The 14925-nt window shown below is 37.5% G+C and overlaps 1 protein-coding gene across 2 annotated transcripts in view; it reads right to left on the reverse strand.

Annotated features, from left to right (window-relative positions):
• The window catches only part of NCOA2 (nuclear receptor coactivator 2), an 884149-nt gene extending 869456 nt beyond the window's left edge, over positions 1-14693 (reverse strand). For both annotated transcript variants that reach the window (XM_053715109.1, XM_053715110.1), the window contains exon 1: positions 14580-14693. The gene's annotated coding sequence lies outside the window, so the exon portion shown is untranslated. The remainder of the gene's footprint in view (positions 1-14579) is intronic.
• Between the last annotated feature and the right edge of the window lie 232 nt (positions 14694-14925).

Consider the following 14925-nt stretch of genomic DNA (forward strand, 5'->3'; position numbering starts at 1 on the left):
AAAAAAATAATACTATCAATTTTCATGAGCCCACTAGAAAACATCACTTACTCTGCCCAACCCCAAGTCAGCTGAAATGAGTATAGATGCAGAAAAATCACATAGTGATCAGTCACTACACTAGTTCACACAATTGTGTCCCACAGCTACAGAGCAAGGCATTATGGGTCACTGCCTCTAAAACCATTGACGAGAATGACAGCTAACTCGCCTTTTCAAAATATGCTTCTCATCTTATGGATAAGGATTCAGTGCGATAAATAACATACAAAAAAAAAATCTGTTATTTAAAATAAAAAAAAGTTTTTTCAAAATTAACTATTTAATTTTTATTTATTTTTTTTATTAGTAAACAAATCGCTTTAGTAATCAAAAAAATAAAATAAGGAGCCATAAAAAAAATGCGTGAGCCACGGATAATCCTTAGTATTAGTATAGATACAGTGTGCATATTTGGACCCTTCGGTAGAATTGAATTATTATATATTCATCATAAATCTTCAGCGTTTTTAGGTTTATTTTCTCTGGCTCCAAAAATCTCTCTACCTCCTAAGATTTAGCTATTGCTTGAGCAGTAAAAGTGAATGTTATAGTTCAGATCTTATACGCATTAAAAGAAAACAGCATTTAACCTATAAAAGACCTATTACCTGCAGTTTTACATTCCAGATCTGATTGCCCAAACCTTAAAGGGACACTGTACCCAAACATTTTCTTTCGTGATTCAGATTGAGCATGAAATTTTAAGCAACTTTCTAATTTACTCCTATTATCAAATTTTCTTCATTCTCTTGGTATCTTTATTTGAAATGCAAGAATGTAAATTTAGATGCCGGGCCATTTTTGGTAAACAACCTGGGTTGTCCTTGCTGATTGGTGGATAAATTCATCCACCAATAAAAATGTGCTGTCCAGAGTACTGAAACCAAAAAAAGCTTAGATGCCTTCTTTTTCAAATAAAGATAGCAATAGAACGAAGGAAAATTGATAATAGGAGTAAATTAGAATGTTGCTTAAAATTGCATGCTCTTTCTGAATTACAAAAGAAAAAAACTGGGTTCAGTGTCCCTTTAAGCAATGAAATTAGTGTATGGATGGGGGGGGGGATCAGTTTGTGATCAAAAACAGAAATATTTTCTTGTTATTTGATTGCTCAAAATTTAAATCCATTCCTTCTCAATTTGAGGTGGCGAAGTGAAAATTATGTTCCTACAACTTATTTGCTCTCAGATGGGCGGCGAGCCCAGGGCACAGGTTTTGGAAACAGTTGCAGTGCAAACTGCATAATTAAATTGCACCAGAGGCCACATCACATGCACAATGAAAGCAGCTGCCGTCTTTTTTTGTACCATACCACTGCAAAGCACAACAGATCACTATCACAGACATTTAAATAGTTACTGCTCGAATGCAAATTAGAATTTTTATTTATTTTTTTGCTCTAATTGAGTCTTGTTATATTAAAGATTTAATTCACAACTGCAGGATTTATACAATATGTAAGACTCACGGGCAAATAAGACACTTCGTTCTCTATTGCTAGTCAAATAAAATGATTAAAGAAACATATTGTATAGCTAGCCCAGATCTCTGTGGTTTCATAGTGTGGATAATACCAGTTTGATGGATTTCAGTGTGCTGGAGATTATGAATATGCCACTAACAATACGGGGCACTAAAGCAGCGGTTTATTCATGATTGCTATTCATGCTGAACAGTGGCTTGGAACATTACTAACAGCACAGAGAGAATGTTCCAAAAACTTTATACCTTTCTATGGACCAATACTACACTAGTAAGTATGGCAACAAAAATAGTTTACATAAAACAAGTGTCATCTAATTGCTTTATAAAGTTAGACCTCACTGAGGAACCATTAACCTCTTCTCTGCTAGAAACTGCTGAAAGGCTCTTTGACACAATGCACTACATTCCTCTTAAAGGACCAGTAAACACAGTAGATTTGCATAATCAACAAATGCAAGATAACAAGACAATACAATAGCATTTACTCTGAATTTCAAATGAGTAGTAGATTTTTTTCTAATAAATTTCAGTTATCTCTATTTCCAGTCCCCCTGTACCATGTGATAGCAATCAGCCAATCACAAATGCATATACGTATAGTCAGTGAATTCTTGCACATGCTCTGTAGGAGCTGGTGACTCAAAAAGTGTAAATATAAAAAGATTGTGCACATTTTTTTTAATGGAAGTAAATTGACAAGTTGTTTAAAATTACATGCTGTATCTGAATCATGAAAATTTAATTTAACCCGAGTGTCCCTTTAATGAACCAAGTTAAAGGGACATGAAACCAAAACAGTACATAGGAAACATTTTTAAAATGATATGCTCTGTCTGAATCACAAAAGAAAATGTTTGGGTTTCATATCTAAGTTAGTAAATAATTAATCGTATAAAGTAAATGATGTGGGATACAACTTTTAAAGACATTTGATTTTAAAATTTCCCATCAAATTAAAGGGATAGGAAAGCCAAAATTAAACTTGAATGATTCAAATAGAGCATGTAATTTTAACACTTTTATATTCACTTCTATGCACATATCCTACACTAGTGGGAGCTGCTGTTAATTGGTGCCTGCATACATTTGTCTAGATGTGTTCATCTTGCTGCCAGTAGTGCAATGATGTTCCTTCAGCAAAGGATAACAAAAAAACAAAAGCAAATCTTATAATGGACGTAAATTGGAAATTTGTTTAAAATTGTATGTTCTATCAAAATCATGAAAGAAAATTTTGGGGTTTCCTGTCCCTTTAAATGTATTTAAACATTTTCACAATTGTTTGCAGATATGTAGTTGTTTAACTCCTTTACAGGGCACAAAGCACTTCCTCACTAGTACTGAACAAGGATGATGATTGTCAACTATACACATATGCAGCTTATGAATGTCTCTCCAGCCTGTGATTATCTGAGGCTCAGCAATGCACCCAGGAGCTGACTGTGTGCCACACTACAAGTGGAACGCAAACGGTATAGAGCGTTAGAATCACTGGAGCACACTCCATATCACTTGCATTTTTGAGCTGGTGTCACATGACTACATGATTAATTCATATTGTGTATGCAGTTATATACTTAGCATTACAATATTAACCCTTTGCAGTCCTTTGTCGGAATATATCCGCTCAAATGGCAGATATATTCCGACTTTGACGCTTTTAAATTTCACAGCTAAATAGCGACATCTAGCAGTGACTTGCTATTTAGCTGTGTAATTAAAAAATATTGGCTCAAAAATTAAGACCTGCTGGCCGCACCAATTAAATACAGGCAGTGCAGAATTATTAGGCAAGTTGTATTTTTGAGGATTAATTTTATTATTGAACAACAACCATGTTCTCAATGAACCCAAAAAACTCATTAATATCAAAGCTGAATAGTTTTGGAAGTAGTTTTTAGTTTGTTTTTAGTTATAGCTATTTTAGGGGGATATCTGTGTGTGCAGGTGACTATTACTGTGCATAATTATTAGGCAACTTAACAAAAAACAAATATATACCCATTTCAATTATTTATTTTTACCAGTGAAACCAATATAACATCTCAACATTCACAAATATACATTTCTGACATTCAAAAACAAAACAAAAACAAATCAGTGACCAATATAGCCACCTTTCTTTGCAAGGACACTCAAAAGCCTGCCATCCATGGATTCTGTCAGTGTTTTGATCTGTTCACCATCAACATTGCGTGCAGCAGCAACCACAGCCTCCCAGACACTGTTCAGAGAGGTGTACTGTTTTCCCTCCTTGTAAATGTCACATTTGATGATGGACCACAGGTTCTCAATGGGGTTCAGATCAGGTGAACAAGGAGGCCATGTCATTAGATTTTCTTCTTTTATACCCTTTCTTGCCAGCCACGCTGTGGAGTAGTTGGACGCGTGTGATGGAGCATTGTCCTGCATGAAAATCATGTTTTTCTTGAAGGATGCAGACTTCTTCCTGTACCACTGCTTGAAGAAGGTGTCTTCCAGAAACTGGCAGTAGGACTGGGAGTTGAGCTTGACTCCATCCTCAACCCGAAAAGGCCCCACAAGCTCATCTTTGATGATACCAGCCCAAACCAGTACTCCACCTCCACCTTGCTGGCGTCTGAGTCGGACTGGAGCTCTCTGCCCTTTACCAATTCAGCCACGGGCCCATCCATCTGGCCCATCAAGACTCACTCTCATTTCATCAGTCCATAAAACCTTAGAAAAATCAGTCTTGAGATATTTCTTGGCCCAGTCTTGACGTTTCAGCTTGTGTGTCTTGTTCAGTGGTGGTCGTCTTTCAGCCTTTCTTACCTTGGCCATGTCTCTGAGTATTGCACACCTTGTGCTTTTGGGCACTCCAGTGATGTTGCAGCTCTGAAATATGGCCAAACTGGTGGCAAGTGGCATCTTGGCAGCTGCACGCTTGACTTTTCTCAGTTCATGGGCAGTTATTTTGCGCCTTGGTTTTTCCACACGCTTCTTGCGACCCTGTTGACTATTTTGAATGAAACGCTTGATTGTTCGATGATCACGCTTCAGAAGCTTTGCAATTTTAAGAGTGCTGCATCCCTCTCATCCCTCTGCAAGATATCTCACTATTTTTTACCTGTCAAGCCCTTCTTTTGACCCATTTTGCCAAAGGAAAGGAAGTTGCCTAATAATTATGCACACCTGATATAGGGTGTTGATGTCATTAGACCACACCCCTTCTCATTACAGAGATGCACATCACCTAATATGCTTAATTGGTAGTAGGCTTTCGAGCCTATACAGCTTGGAGTAAGACAACATGCATAAAGAGGATGATGTGGTCAAAATACTCATTTGCCTAATAATTCTGCACTCCCTGTATTTAAAGGACCGGAAAGGGTTAAGGATTAATAGAGCAGATTGTCAGCTAACACTTGAGCACTAACCTGGTGGAACACAAAATTCCACTCAAGTAGCTGAGATTTTGGTTAAGTTCTTTGTTGGACACCTTCCATATTTTTGAATGCACAATAGCAATCAATAACAGTTAATACCTTGTTTTCAAAATATCTAAATATAGGGGGGGGTATTTTTATGGTGTGTGCATCAAAACTTAAAGTGAAGGTTAAGTTACCATAATGTCTATACGGTATAGCATTAAGTGTGTTAAATAAACATAACTTTTATTCATCAATTCTAATATTAGTCTGCATTAATCAAGTTATTACCTTTCAAAATTAATTCCTGAACGTCCACAAATTCAACCCGTTTTTCAGGGGTTTTTTTACCGGTGGGTCACATTTTTGAGTAATCCATTTGAAATGTCGGTTGTTAGGCGGCCGTCACTTCACGTCATTCGCCCCTTTAGTAGTAAGCGCATGCGCTATTGAAATAATCAGAAAATGCGAAAACACGCGCACTTCCGTACTCATTTGGAAACAATGATCACCCATTAGCCACATGCGCAGTGGTTTGCAGCATTGCCGATTAGCGCATGCACAGTTAGAGACTGCAGCAAGAACGCGCAATTGAAAGACACAGGGACCGCTGAAGGCGGGAGTAGGGCATGGGAGGAGGAGTCGTCTAAGCGGTAGGGATTTTTAGATATAATTTTTATTAGAAAATATTTAAGTAATGTAAAAAAAAAAAAAAAAACTTAGTAACTAGATTAGGGTCATATGGAGACATGCTAGGTTGTATTGCTTAATCTCAAACTTTACCTCTTTAACAGACAACGTGTAATACACGCTCTGTTTATGTATTGTTACGTTAAAAATGCAATTTAACAACAACTTTCAAAACCTGATAGTGTGTGCGTGAGATTGAGCACAAAGTATGGCCCGTGTGCTCAGTTCCGCTTAACTTGAAACCTAGACCTGTGTGTTTCACACCATTGCAGGGTTTAAAGCAGGGGTAGGCAAGAGGTAGATCGCGGTCTACCAGTGGACCGCAAGTGAATTTTAAGGTGACCGCCTGGAAGATTTCAAAAGTTTACATAATAAGAGAAACATTCCTCACACATCTAGATTCTGAGTGAAGAGCCTCGCCACCATAGATGTATGAGAAATGTTTCTCTTATAGCCGATTTCAAAAGTCCGCATAAGTCTATGACGGCGGTATGTGTACTTCAGCATGCGTGTCGCGGCTGTAGCTGAACTCGCTGCCCCAGCTTTGGTTACTGCCTGTCCCAAACTCTCCTACTTTTTGTCTCAAGAGCGGTCAGTCCATAGTACAGACTCTTCATGCGCCAGGCTGAGATGCTGCTCGGTATCCCTGGGTTTGGCAGTTCCAGGTCCTGCTCTGTCTGATATTCTGCTGCTACTTTCTAGTTCTGTCCCCCGTTACTTGTCACCAGGCTCTCCTGGGTGAATGGTCTGGTGTTGTTTCTCTCCAGGGTCTGTTACTCCCCCTCAGGTTCTTTTACTTACTCTGCACCAGGCTTTGATGCTGCTCTCTGATACTTTCTCTGACACACTAATATTAGCTATACTTTGTGCTAGTTGCTGCAGCTTTCTGTCCCCAGAATTTGTTGTCACCAAATTGTGCAGGTTAGTGCTGTTGCTGCTATACCAGTCTTTGGTTGCTGTATAATGCGGTAGAGAGCCTGCAGGTCCTGCCACAACTATTTGCAGTAATCTTCAGCTAGTAGCAGTTGGGTGGAGAGCAGCCAACAGGACCTGCCCCCTAATCAACCTGACATAGCATCCAGCCAATAAAATTACTTTGTAGAATGGGTCTGTCTACGATTGGCTGAGGATAGTTCATTGTCATTGTTGTACCTGAGCTGTGGGTTTCCCCTTGTGTTCCAGGCTTGACTACTCCACTAGCCCTAGACTCGAGCTGTCTTGATTGTTAGACTACTAATTCATACACAGGCACGGTACACAGATAAGGTTGCTTTATGGTCCCACCGTGAAGTAAAGAGAGCTCTTGCAGTAAGTAAAGAGTGTGGCTGTATTTATTATTAAAGAGAATGCGGCTGATTTTTAAAGCTGTATTATTTGTGGCAAAAATCCCATTTTCAGCCAGCAGGTCCTATTTGAGGCACAAATACAATTTCAGCCATTGACTGGTGTTTTTTTTTTTTTTTTAGTTAGGTGACCATGTCACTTGGAATAAAATTAGAGGTAGACCTTACAAAATTCTGCCTACCCCTGGTTTAAATTATTCTGCAAGCAACAGTGCAATACAAAAATGCTTACATTAGAGTCTTTTGCTATTATTACACTTTTATGCCCTTTTAAAGGAAGACCAGCAGTTCTAAAAATTACTTATGTTGTTTGCTTATCCAAAGTTAAATGTTGCTTATATTCCAAAGTCTTCATTGAAAGCAAGGACTTAAGGCATCACAAGCGTTAAAGGGACACAAGTCAAAATTAAAATGTCATGATTCAGATAGAGCATGCAATTTTAAATAACGTTCCAATTTACTTCCTTTAACAAAATGTGCACAGTCTTTTTATATTTAAAATTTTTAAGTAACCTCCTACTAAGCATGTGCAAGAACTCACAGAATATAGGTATATGCATTTGCGATTGGCTGATGACTGTCACATATTACAGGAGGAGTGGAAATAGACATAACTTGAAATTTTGAAAATCTTACTACTCATTTGAAGTTCAGGCTAAGGCCTCGATATTCAAAGCATCAACAGGCCTTTTAGTATGTTGTGGGCAATTTGAGGCACCTAGTGATACCACTTGTTTGGTGGTGCTACCTTCTGGGAGGAATGGTAGACACTTCAATTCTGGTACCCATTCCTCCCAGAAGGAAGCATCGACAAACAAGTGATATCCCTAGGTGCCTCATCAAATTGCTGACAACATAATAAAAGGGCTACTTGATCCCGTGCACCCTACTCGATCAGCACCCCTTTTAAAAAGCAGCTGACCGGGGCTCAATTCCAGTCTGGCGCTGAGTTCTAGGAGCGTGGCTAGGACGGCAAGGTTTTCCCAGCCCTCCAGTGTTTACCACATCTCCTTGACAAAATATGCATTGTCATGTACAATGTAGTTTATTTAAAAGGATTGTAGATCTTAAAAATGTATTTAATGGTTGCTTGCTATTATTTCAAACATAAATATATCATTGAAATATATATTTATGTTTCAAATAATAGAAAAGCATAATTAAATACTTTTTACTCTACAGATATATACAATTATTTTTAAATAATATGCATTTCACATGATTATGTATAATTTAAACATTGACCCCTAAACTGTCATACCCTAAAACTAACAGTAGAAGTGAAGGCCATACACATAAATATTCAATATTTAAATGATGCATTGTTATGTAGAATGCATATTGGTTAAATGTTTGCATATAAATTATAAATTAAAATGTAATTAAATGTTGCTTGTTGTGTTTAATATTAAAGACAGTATAATTACAATTATAGTTCTACATAACTGCATTTCTGTTATGTAAAAATAAAAATTAATGCTACCGACTACTATAACGTAAATATGTATACATACATACACACAGGGCATATGAATAGACTGGTCCGGTCGCCAAATGCGACCTAAATTCCTTGTGGGCAAGTAAAAATTTTAACTTACCAGCCCGGACCTGCAACCTGACATATTCCTAATTGGGACATCAGTAGCAGTAAAAAAAAAAAAAAAAAAAAAAAAAAACATAATAAAGCAGTCAAACTGCCCTTCACACTCGCACACAGGGAAAGGAGGGAAGAAAGGGGAGGTTCTGTCAAAAGCATACAAACAACCTCCTCTTTTCAGCATGGCTCTCAATCTTCTTGTCAGCTGCTACTTCCCGACCCAAAGGTTATCTGCGCGGTAAGGCAAACATCATGCTTCTATGCTATATAAATTTGACAAACTGATAATGGTTTATGGACATAGATTATATTAATGAAGTAGATTAAGAATTGTCATCCAAGTGACATACACATATAAATACATAGATATATAATACACACACACATATTAACATATACATACAGATAGACACACATATATGTGTGTGTGTGTATATATATATATATGTGTGTGTATGCGTATGTGTATGTGTATATATATATATATATATATATATATATGTATTAATTTTAAGTGCATGGTAAATAATAGGGTGCTGTTCTTCCTTAAAATTCTTAGGCCTGTTTTTGGTCTCAGTCTGGCCCTGTGAAGATGCACTTATTTTTTTATGAGCACAGTAACAGCTGAGTTTTTTTTGTTTATTTTTTTTTAAAATGATGCACAGTTTTGCGTTAGATATTTATCCAATTTACTGGCAATGTTTTGTGAGATTATATTAACAATTCTTTGTTTTTTTTACAAGATATATACACACTACATAAAGATACGCACGGGCAGGTAAAGTTTTTGGGTAATCGTGTGTGTGTGTGTGTGTGTGTGTAGGTGTGTATATATATATATATATATATATATATATATACACATACATTATCTATACTATCACTAATAAACACATTTTAATGTACATACAATACATAAACCATTATGCATATTAATTCAAGGCCTGACTACATTATATCTACAAAATGTTTGAAAGAAAATGCATGGTCAAGAATAATGCATATTAGTTTAACTATTGGATCTATAAAATTAAAAAGGTAGATATTCTTACTTAATGGGTTTATTATTTTAAATATAAATATATTTTTAATATAGATATTTATGTTATAAAAGACAATAGTATTACATAATTAATGCCTTTTGTAACATGAATATACATTTAGGTTTACAATCAAAAAACACAAGAACAAATAAATACATATTAGTTTATATACAATAGGTAAAAGGGACATTAAACACCAAAAAAAAATATTTCATGATTCAGATAGAGAATACAATTTTAAACTACATTCAAATTTTCTTCTATTATCTAATTTGCTTCATTCTTTAGATATCCTTTGTTGAATAAATAGAAATGCACATTGGTGAGCCAATCACACGAGGCATCTATGTGCAGCGACTAATCAGCAGCTACTGAGCCTATCTAGATATGCTTTTCAGCAAAAGATAGCAAGAGAATGAAACAAATTAGATAATAGAAGTGAATTAGAAAGTTGTTTAAAATTGCATGGTATTTCTAAACCATGAAATCATTTTTATTTTTTTTTGGTTTAATGTCCCTTTAAAGACTATTCATCATGCATAAGAAATAAAAATGCATGATATTTTACATTTTTTAGATAAATGCATTATTATTAACCCCTAAGCTGCCCTAACCTAACCACTTAATCAACCCCCATAGAGGTATGGGGGTGGTTAGGAGATTAAGGCCTAATAAATAGTAACCCTCAATAAATCAAATAATTAACCCCCATACAGGTATGGGGGTGGTTAAGAGATGAAGGCCTAAACCGCCACCTCCCAACGCAAACTATAACTACAATAACATCTGACCCCCCTTTAAACTAATCCCCCTAAGTTACAATAAAATAAAAAACTAAGTTACAAAAAATAAAAATAAGTATCCAAAAAAACACACCATTATAGCTAACACTAATCTATATGCCACCATAAAATAAAAAACCTACCCAAAACAAAAAACTTAAACCCTAACACTAAAATAAATTACAATAGCCCTAAAAAGGTTAAAATAAAATAAAATGGCTATTTATAAAAATAAAAAAAAGCCCTAACCCCAAAAGTTGTACTCACCGTTGGGAAATCCAGTTCCTCTTGATCCAACGTTGGGTTGGGTCCCGGTTCCTGGTGCCGGGGGCCATCTTTGCGGTAGCAGTGGCGGACTTCAGTGTCCTCTTCCACCGCCTTCATTCCGCAATAGTCTTCCACGTCGGGCCCTCTTCATCCTGGCTCTTGGCACCCATCTTTGTGGAGGCGGACTTTGGCAGCCTCTTTTTTACCACCTCCGCTTCTTATTTTCTTCAGCTCTCTTCTATGAGCCTTCATCTTCATGCAGTCCTTTTCTATTGGATGATTAGAATTTAAAAACGTTCTTGCTATTGGCTGATTTTGGTTAGTATGCGTTTGGGGTATGTGGTGGTATAAGGGTTAATAGTTTAGTACTTGCTGTTGGTCTGTGGCAGTATAGGGGTTAATAGTTTAGAACCTTGCGGTAGGTATGTGGCAGTATAGGGGTTAAAAGGATAGATACTTGCGGAGGGTATGTGGAAGTTTAGATCTTTATTAGTGTAGTGTTAGTTTGCGATCGTGGGGTACTTCGGTTTTGGGGTTTTAGGAGTAGCGGTTAGGCACAGCAGTTATATTGCTAAGGATTGTTTGCTATACATTGCCAATATGGGCAGTGATGCTGGGTGTTATCTATAGCCAGCATCACCGACCAATGGCTGGTATAGTAAACGGCTCTCGGCAATGCTGCTATCTCTGGACCTTGGAATATTTCGACAGGCTCGCTAGACATAGGGGCGGATCCTTTAGAATATTTTGCTGCCTCGTAGCACTTTCAATCATCGGGGCCTTAGTGCTATTGCATTGTCTTTTTATCCTGCATTTTTTGATTATGCAAATCGACTATTTTATCCAGAAATCAAATCTTGCTTGGAATCCTTCCTTCCCTGAGAGGTCAGTGAGGTTGCTTGCCCACTCTATCCCACACTGCCATTGGACAACCCTAATGCCTATCACTAAGCAGGCCTGCAACTGTGCCATGTCAGAGAATGCAAATATATCTTCCTTACTTGTCACAAGCATTAGAACATTCAAAAGTGCTTTTTTAATTAAAAAAGAGACATACTACTGCATTGGGTCTATTTTGGGAATACTCTGAAATCAAGCTAAACCACATTCCAAAAACTGCATTAATTAGTCTTGCATTAATTTACTAATACATCTGACAAAGCAGAGCAATGACATTGTTAAACCACTGACCTAATTTTGTAAGGGTAATTTTCATACAAAAACTTTTTCTCTTTGAGAGAAAGTAATTATACCTTTCAAACTGGAGCACATGCATAAATATACACCTGCATTTTGTGGTATCCAATAGCCCAGTGACACGGCTACTTCATCTCTGATTTAAAAGGGACATTCCGATAAAAATTTAAAATGCACGTACATGAATTACTTATGTGCATAAAAACATATTTGCAATAGACATGAATTGGTAGAAGTGCTTCTAGTAAAAGTCATCACTGTTTTAGTGTTAACATTATTCTCTGCACGTGCATGTGAAATATAGCTAGATATTCTCAGTGCACCAGCATTTTAAATACTGCAGCTGCTCAGAGTGCCAGTATCATGTCAGCAATTAACAAACTGAGTCATTACCAGATGACACAAGCAGCTTAGGCTCTCTGAGCAAGTGTTTTGTTTTAATGGATTGTAAAGTTTAATTAATTAAAGCACAGTATCTAGTTCTAGAAGGAGGAAGTGGAGATAAAAACCATTTTATGAATATTGTGGGAGACAATGTTCTAGCTCAAATGCACTAAGCAGATGAGTTGTCAGTAATGGGCTCTTGGCACTTGACAAATGAATAGCCATTTATTTCCCTGGGGAAATAATTTACCACAACATTACAAATTAGACTTAAAAAGTAAATGTGCTTAATAATAACTTATACCCTTGCTTATGAAGTTGTAAAGAAACTGATGCTTCTATAGATCCAAAAGTGACCAACTTACAGCATGGCTGATTAGCAGTTCTGGTGCTCTGTAAAAATGACCAACAGAAGAAAAAAATGGGATACTTGGCATATTTTTGAGAGGACTTGTCAGTATGCATAACAAAAACGACCCTACAGTTCAGGTATTGCATATGCATTTATTTTCACAGCCTTATTGTCAAGATAGTGTGCTCAGTAAAAAATAATGCTGAAATATTGTTCAATGTCTCACACAGAGGTTCCTGAAACTCTGTAGTGGCTACAATAAAGGGCCATCACAGAAAGGCTATCATGGGGTGGGCAGTAAGGCATCGTATTAGAGGTACCACCCTCTAACAGTAAAGAGGGGGGGGTATATTGTGCAAGGGGCAGGTTGGATGTAAGGAACCAGACACCTGTAGAAGTTCTGAAAAATCCTTTACCTGCATTAGATATAACCAGGCATACCTATAATAAAATCATCAGAAATTTCTTAAACACACAGATAAAATTAGGTTCAACGAGAGACAGAGGAATACATTCTTCAGGTCCTTGCCTGTTTGTGACCTTAAATTGCAAGATATATATATTATTTATTTCTTTTTAATGGAAATTAGTGTTATGCAAACATTTGCAATTGTGCATAAACAGGATTTTGTACTTTCAATATCAATAAAAAAGTAATTTACATTGTTTCCATCAAAGAATATATTTTAAACATGTATATTTGTTGATCTTTGATATAAATTAACTCAAAGAATTAAGAATGGATTTGTGCACCCCCCCCCCGCCCTAAAATAATATCACACCTCAGTGCACCCCATTCCCAACCCACCCCCCTACACTACCAAAGCAGTTCTCACAAAACTAAACCTATTAACACTGTAAACAAAAAGTAAGACACAGCCTGTACAATAAAACCACAACATACACCATAAAAAGTAAAGATGCAACAGTCAGAGCTTCACAATTGGTTGTCCTCAAGACCCTGTAACAGGTCACATTTTCAGTATGTAAGAAGTAGATCACAGGTAATATGATCAACTGCTTCTTAATACTGTTGGTTATCTAATCGGTTGTCAAATAATTCTAACAATCTAGCTAGTTAGTGGAAGCATGGCAAAACTTTTTGAGAGTTTGTAGCAATAGTGGAGATAATCTAAAATACTGATGTCAAGTGCCCATAGTACCGAAAAAAAAACAGACATGAAAGTTATTCTTCAAAAATAAAATCATGAAATAGAACTATTCAAGCTAAATTGCTGATATACAGCATGTATTCATAAGAAAATAAAAAGCATTAAATACTACAATGGTACCCATGAGGCAAAGTGCCAGCTATCTGCTGTGACTGCCACCTTGGTCACTTGTGCCAGATTCACTACGCCTGAGTTAACGGATCCTGAAGACTGGAATTAGGACACCCTAAGGCTGTGGCACAACACATGCAAACCATTGAGGAAGTATAATAAATACATACTGCTCTAATGCACAACTTACACCATGTCAGAAGTAATAAGATGCAGGTAGATTTAATAAGGCGGCTAGAATACACAACATCTCTAATACAGATACCTTAAAACTAACATCTCCAATGTACACTCTCAAAAGCAGAATGAGCAGCACATATAAGACAAAAGCACAGCCTCCTTTGTGCACAGCACATTCTTTTTATACAGCTTTTAAGAACAGACATTCTCTAGAATATGACAACCAGGTGGCACAAATTAAGAATAACAAGAAACTGCTCTGAAGCAGTGATAAGCACAGAGAGGATAAAGTCCGCCACATGCACAATGACACAGGCGCAATTCAGCTCCACGCAGCCTCTCAATCATTCACCCATGAAGTCAGTCTCCCACAGTGTCTTTTTCACACAGCTACAGCCGCCGCCCCTCCATGTGCCCCAGCTCCCGGGTAGCACAGCTCCAACCCTGCCCGGGACCAGCAAACCGCCCAGCACATTCAGGGAGGAGTGGACAAACTACATTCCGCTAGCCAAGTTCCTAATGCGTGAACGCCATCTCCGCCTTACCAGTCACTGCAGGCTGGGCATCGCTACCCGGGGTTTTCCAAGGGTGAGCTGATCCAGAACCGCCATATTCTTTCATCCAGTAGGAGAGTCAGTCTTGTTTATCCCAGGATCCTCCTCCTACCAACTAGATCTCCTCCTATCATCCGAGCCACCCTCTGCAACTTGGTCCCCTCCTCCACCTCCTGGGAGGGCACCTCCTTTTCAGTAGCCACGCTATGCGCCCTGTGTAGCTCTTATCTGATTCCCTGTGCCTCTCTTGCTTATGGCATCCCGTGGGCATTCTATGATGGCTGAGCACTGTTTCTCCAAGCCATGTCTCTCCCTATGCATATCCTAGCTTTGTACT

The sequence above is a fragment of the Bombina bombina genome, chromosome 5 (genome assembly GCF_027579735.1).
Source record: "Bombina bombina isolate aBomBom1 chromosome 5, aBomBom1.pri, whole genome shotgun sequence".
NCBI lineage: Eukaryota > Metazoa > Chordata > Amphibia > Anura > Bombinatoridae > Bombina > Bombina bombina.